The sequence below is a fragment of the Sapajus apella genome, unplaced genomic scaffold (assembly GCF_009761245.1).
Source record: "Sapajus apella isolate SASKATOON/1434 unplaced genomic scaffold, GSC_monkey_1.0 scaffold31, whole genome shotgun sequence".
NCBI classification, from domain to species: domain Eukaryota; kingdom Metazoa; phylum Chordata; class Mammalia; order Primates; family Cebidae; genus Sapajus; species Sapajus apella.
The window spans coordinates 12,926,838-12,933,283 of record NW_022436971.1 but is presented as its reverse complement, the minus strand read 5'-3'; positions in this window follow the sequence as shown (position 1 = coordinate 12,933,283).

The following is a 6,446-nucleotide window of genomic DNA, read 5'->3' as shown; positions in this document are numbered from 1 at the left end:
TCGACTAAGTAGACCCACAGTAGCATGACAAAGCTATAGGCCGGGGTATCCAATCTTTTGGCTTCCCTGGGCCACACTAGGAGAGGAAAAATTGTCTTGGGCCACACATAAAATATACTAACACTAATGATAACTTTTTTTAAAAAACGTTTCATAACGTTTTAAGAAAGTTTATGGATTTGTGCTGGGTTTTATTGAAAGCCACCCTGGGCTGCATGCAGCCTGTGGGCCACGAGTTGGACAAGCTTGCTACAGGCCATGGGCTCAGACACATCTGAATTTCGATTCTGTCTCTACCCAAAAAAAGTTACTCTTTCTTGTTGAACCTCAGTTTTCCTTGTCTATAAAATGGGGTTAATGATGCCTGTATTTCACTATGACCACAAGAAAGATATGAGATAGTGTTTGCAAGTGCTTGTCATAAACTAAATGCAAAAAAATGTATTACCTCCTCCCTTCCTTCTTTGCTCCTCCCCAGGGAGAGAGATGAAATCACTAACATGGCCAGGCCAGACATTTGGAGCCTGTGGCAAAGGAAAATCCATCATACTGATTCACTCTATTTGTTTAAAATCTTAATGTTTCTCATAATAGCTTTTTGCTTTAATATTAATTTTTAAAAATATTGTGTGAAAATATTTGCCTGATTACTGATTTTTTTAGCTTCCTTTCAATATTTGCCCGAGACAAGTGGCTGGCTCTGCATACCCTAGTTGGGATCCTGGATACCTAACTAATCAAGAAAGCAGCCTCCTTCGGCCTGAGGGCAAAACTAACCAGGATTTTTTTGTAATATCCCTAACTCCAAAAGTCCCCGTGCTCCAGATGCTGGCAGGCTGTGGCTGGAACACTTTGGTCTGCAATGCAGAATGAGTCTCTCATTTGGGGATTTAGGGCTTTTCTTATAGCATCAGGGTAAAACGTTTTTCTTTCTTTTTGTTTTTCTTTTCTGAGATGACCTAGCAAGGGACCCTGGCAGGGGGGGAGATGAGCTTCTACGATGGATGCTTTCCCAGACTTACCTGTGCTTTGCCTGTGTCTCCCTGAGGGATTTTAAGAAATCTGGAGAAAAGGAACATGTTAGCAGCACATGGGGCTGGCAAGTGAGGCTCTTCCAGCTCCCGATGAACCCCCATTTTCTGGCTAAGAATCCTTGCCATGCCTTCTATCTGCCATGCCTGTATGTTGAGGTTTTTGCCTCTCCCACCAGGCTGAAGGCAGCCAGAAGACATGAGATCATAACAGATCTTTAACTTTCTTGCCTTGCACAAGATCAGCGAGAAGGGGAAAGAGGCAAGAGAGAGAAATGAGAAGAGGGGAGGTATTAGGATTCTCCAGAGGGACAGAACTATTAATAATAGGATATATGTATATATGAAAGGGGGTTTATTAAGAATTGATTCACATGATCACAACAGAAAGGAAGTCCCATGACAGGTCATCTGCAAGCTGAGGAGGTGGGAAGCCAGTAGTCTGAGTCCAAAAGCCTCAGAAGTAGGAAGGTCGACAATGCAGCCTTCAGTCTGTGGCCAAAGGCCCGAGAGCCCCTGCGAAGACACTGGTGTAAATCCAACAGTCCAAATGTTGAAGAACCTGGAGTCTGATGCCCAAAGGCAGGAAGCATCCAGTACAAGACAAAGATAAAGGATGGAAGACTGTGCAAGCCAGCTTATTCCAACTTCTTCTGCCTGCTTTGTTCTAGCCACGTGGGGCTGGCAGCCAATTGGATGGTGCCCACCACCTACATTGAGTGTGGGTCCTCCTCTCCCAGTCCACTAACTCAAATGTTAATCTGCTCTGGCAACACCCTCACAGACAGAATACTTCACCAGTTACCTAGGCGTCATTCAATCTAATCCAGTTGACATCTAGTATTAACCATCAAAGGAAGAGAAAGAGAAGTTTAACTAATATGTTTGTACTAATAGTGGTCGTGGTGGTGGTAAGAGCCGACACTCATTGCCAACCAGACAGAAAGTGAGCATTTCATCTGTGTATCATCTAATCCTCACAACCATTCTATGAGGTCTGTATTATTACTCTGCCATTTTAAAGAAGCCAAAAGGAAGATTTAAGGATATTGCGTAGTTTACCTAAGGCCATACAGCGACTGAACTTCAGAGGAAGTGCTCAGGCAAATGCCGGGCCTATTTAATGATGGTTAGTTGACTTTTGCATTCAGCTCTTTTCTAGATGTGGTTTCCCTGGGGTCTGTCAGAGATCACACCTTGGAGTCACGAAGAAGCTGTGCCATTTAGAAAGCTGTTTACTTCCTGGAGTCAAAATCCTGTATAACCCACACTTGTTAGTAAGCTCTTTTATTGACTCATATACAATGTGAATAATATCAAATTTCATATTGTCCAGAGTATAACAATTATACTTATATATATTTTAATTGCCTAAATGAAAAAAAGTTATGAAATTTGTTATTTGCCTACATTTATTTTATTAGCCACAAAAGCAGGTGTAAATATTTGTAATCAGAATGTGCAGATAGGGTGAGCCATATCATTTATTCCATCCATAGTCTACTGAGTAGATTATTTTACATAGAGCTGAGACTCCATGCTACACTTGCTATATTACAGAACTCACAAATCAGAAATCACTATTTTATAGATGTCGCTTTTTTGTTCAGACATGCTTTCCTATTTTGCAATGGTAAATGTTGTATTCACATGAAATTCCATGCACAGGGCCCTCATGAGTGATCCAAAAATTGTCTTTGATTTAGAATGATATTTGGACACAGAAGATAATAGAAAGTGGTGGAAAAAGGGCAAAAGGAGAAAGTGCAGGTGAGAGAACAGGGAGTGGCAGGAAGGAGAACTGTATCATACAAAGATCGCAGGATTTCCCACCAGAATGACCAGGTTTGTGTTCATGGGCTAGTAAACTCCTCGAGTCTCAGGCTGCTTCTACTGAGGCCAATAACAAAGTCTCTTTTAAGGTGCTGTTGTCTGGATTAAATAAGATAAAATGCATAAGGGTGCTTGTTAAATTGGCAAGGCTGTTACACATATTAATTCTTATACACCTTAATCTGAGTTCTCAGGGTCATCCAAGGCCAAGTTGATGATTGATTGGTGCCCAAATGGGATGGAATCTCAACACATCGGTGTTCAGATATTGGTCTACTTGTTACATGCCTAATTTTCCCACACTAAAGTTATATTGTAAAAGCTGAAGAGAATGTTAAGTGATAATTTGATTTCGCCTATTTTCTTCATAAGGAAGGTATTATTATCTCCATCCCACCCAAGAGCAAGGATGGTCAGGGCCTCTCAAGCTTGTGAAACCAGGGGCAATCTGGACCCAGGTCTGTCTGCTCCTTTGAGGTCTGTGTGCTAGGTGTGGGAACATGCACTAGACTTACCAGAACACCCTTAAAATGGAATCATTTACAGTAACTTAGCACTCTACATAATATGTAAATTCGCAGCACTTCCTGGACTAGCTGTTTCATTTTACCTGTTTTTACTTTTCTTTATTAGCTGTTCAGCAATACTTAACAGGACGGTAGACAATTTGCAACACTCAGAAAATTTCCATATGCTGGGTTTCCCACCCTACTCTAATTTAAGAACAACAACACAATTCTCTTGTGTCTCATTTCACTTGTGAGCACTCAACAGCTATTTTCCTATATGAGAAGAAGAATTACAAAACCAGGGTCTAGAAAGTCGGGTTGATGGGTGCAACAAACCACCATGGCACATGTATACCTATGTAACAAACCTGCACGTTCTGCACATGTACCCCAGAACTTAAAAGTATAACAATAATTTTTAAAAATCAAAAAAAAGAAAAAAATGGTTGGAACATTGTTATTTCTTCTGTATTTAAACACTAGTCTTTTCTCAGTGACAAAGCACATCCTCCACCTAGCCATGGTAAAGTAAGCAAGCATCATTCGCACGGAAAATCCTTCGATCTCTGTATGATACACTTCTCCTTACTGCTACTCTGTTGTCTTCCCTTGACTTTCTCCTTTCGTCCCTTTTCCTCCTCTGTTACGTTCTGTGTCCAAACAGCACCCTAAATCAAAGACAATTTTTGGATCATGCATTGGGGCCCTGTGTATAGAATTTCATGTAAATACAACATTAACCATTGCAAAGCAGGAACGTATATCTGCACAAAAAGGCAACATCTAAAAGGTGACTTTTTAATAGGAACTACTAAGAAGCACCTTGTAAATAAGTAGCTGTTTCTCCAACATGAGCTGTTAAAACAATTGAGATCGGAAATCACCATTATGAAAGCATTTCACGTGGGCCATTCAATCCAAGAGTTCAGTCAACTCTAGAAAGCCTAATGACAAGTAATGTGATATAGTAATACATATATATATATATAGTTTCAGAATAAACTTATTCTCCTGCCCCATTTCTTCTCAATACACACATACATGTGCACGCGTGCACACACACACACACACACACACACACACACACATGACCTCCAGGGCCATTGAGTAGTGGGCTACCATGAAATAAATTAATTAGTCTCTCTGGGTCCTGTTGCCTTCATCCATAAAGTGGAGTAATAATTTGAAGGGTTGTATAAGAACTAGAAAGAAGCAAAGTGGCTGGTCTAGCATTCAAAAGGCATAATTAAAATGAAACTATTATTAAAGTTAGTAACAGGGAATATTCCCAACCTAATGGGGCAATTTATGACAAGGAGCTAATCTAGTTAACATGAGCCAATCATAGAAGCAACCCAGTGACCTCATTACCACCCCAAATGCAGCTAAGCAGCACGACTATCTGCAAAGCGAAGGATCATGTGGGTCGTGTGGACCAGTGGCTGCAGCTGTGAAGGCATGCATCCTCTTCCCTGAACCTCTTCCTTCTTCTCTGCACAAGTGGATGACAGAACCCCTTTACAGAGCTAGCAGAACATCCAAAGAAGGCAGTAAGGGAACACGAAGTTGAATGCAAAGTAATGTGTCACTAACAGTAGTAATGTGTCACTAACAGTAGAACCAAGACAATGGTGAATAACTCAGTTTAAGATATGGCACCTCCTAAAACATTACAGATCAGGATGGATCCTGATTGAGTTTCCAATGCATTGATTGGTTAAATCTTGCATGAAGCAGTAAGTGGGAGTACTTATTTTCTTGGCTACCTCTACTAACTCTGACACTAAGCAATCTGTAGATTCCATCATCAGAAGTATCTAGATTGGAGTTCAGGCATTAACACCATAAACCTCCTTATTACTGGTCAAGCACAGACATGTCACCTGGATTTTGAACATGTCATTTAAAACCTGAGACATCCACAAAGCCAAATGAGAGAAGTAGGGAATGTAACCTTGAGCTGAGGGAGTGCAGCCAGGTGAAGGGAACGTTCTGGAAAATATTCCAGGGAAACATAGAGGCACCAAATATGGAGGAGGATATGATCTAAGTCATAAGCCCAAAAGTAGGAGCCTGGAGTCCTTGGGGTGATGAGCAGATGCAACTGAGAGTGAGAGATGAAGTCGTTGGGAAGTTCTTGAATTTCAGGCCAATGGGTTTATGTCTAAGGCCCTAATAGCTGCTTGGTCAGAATGTTTGTGTCCCCCCAAATTCACATGTTGAAATATAAACACCAATGTGATGGTATTAAGAGGTAAGGTCTTTGCAAGGTGATAAGGTCATGAGGGTAGAGACTCCAGTAAGATGATCAGTGTCCTTAAAATGAGGCCCCAGAAAGATGTCCTGCCTCTTCCACCATATGAGGACAGCATGGAGGCACCATCTATGAACCAGGATTCTGGCCCTTACCAGACACGAAATGGGCCGATGCCTTGTATTGGACTATCCAGCCTCCAGAACTGTGAGAAATACATTTCTGTTGTTTATGAACAACCAGCGCATATTATTTTATTATAGCAGCCCAAACAGACCAAGACAACTGCATTTTACACAACTTCAGGGTTTCATTCACAGAGCTCTCAATGAGAATGGAATGTTCTGGAGTTGAGCAGACCACAGTCTTTATGCACATCAGTATGAGGTGGAATTCTCTACAACTTATCCTAGAAACTTGTCACACAGTTTTGAGTCTAAACATTACTTGCTGTCAGAGTTAAAACAGGAGAAATGTTGTCACACACAGTAAAGGCCTTAAAGTGATATAGTAGTCTTATGAGTCCTTAAAAGCCATTTGTTATTACTTGATCAACAAACACAGCACTTAGTATAGGGCTTCACATTTAGCAGATGCCCACTGTGTGTTTCCTAAATGAATGAACTAATAAGCAATGAAGTGAATGAAGGAGCAGCTACATATATTTCGGAATAAAGAATGTTCTAGAAAACATGCACAACATGCTACTAACTCAAGACAACTGGATTTGTCCCACTACAGAGTAGTTTGGTTTAAATATATCCCCTTGTAATTATATAATCCTTTTATAACCAGCACATATTTTATTACTGTCACATA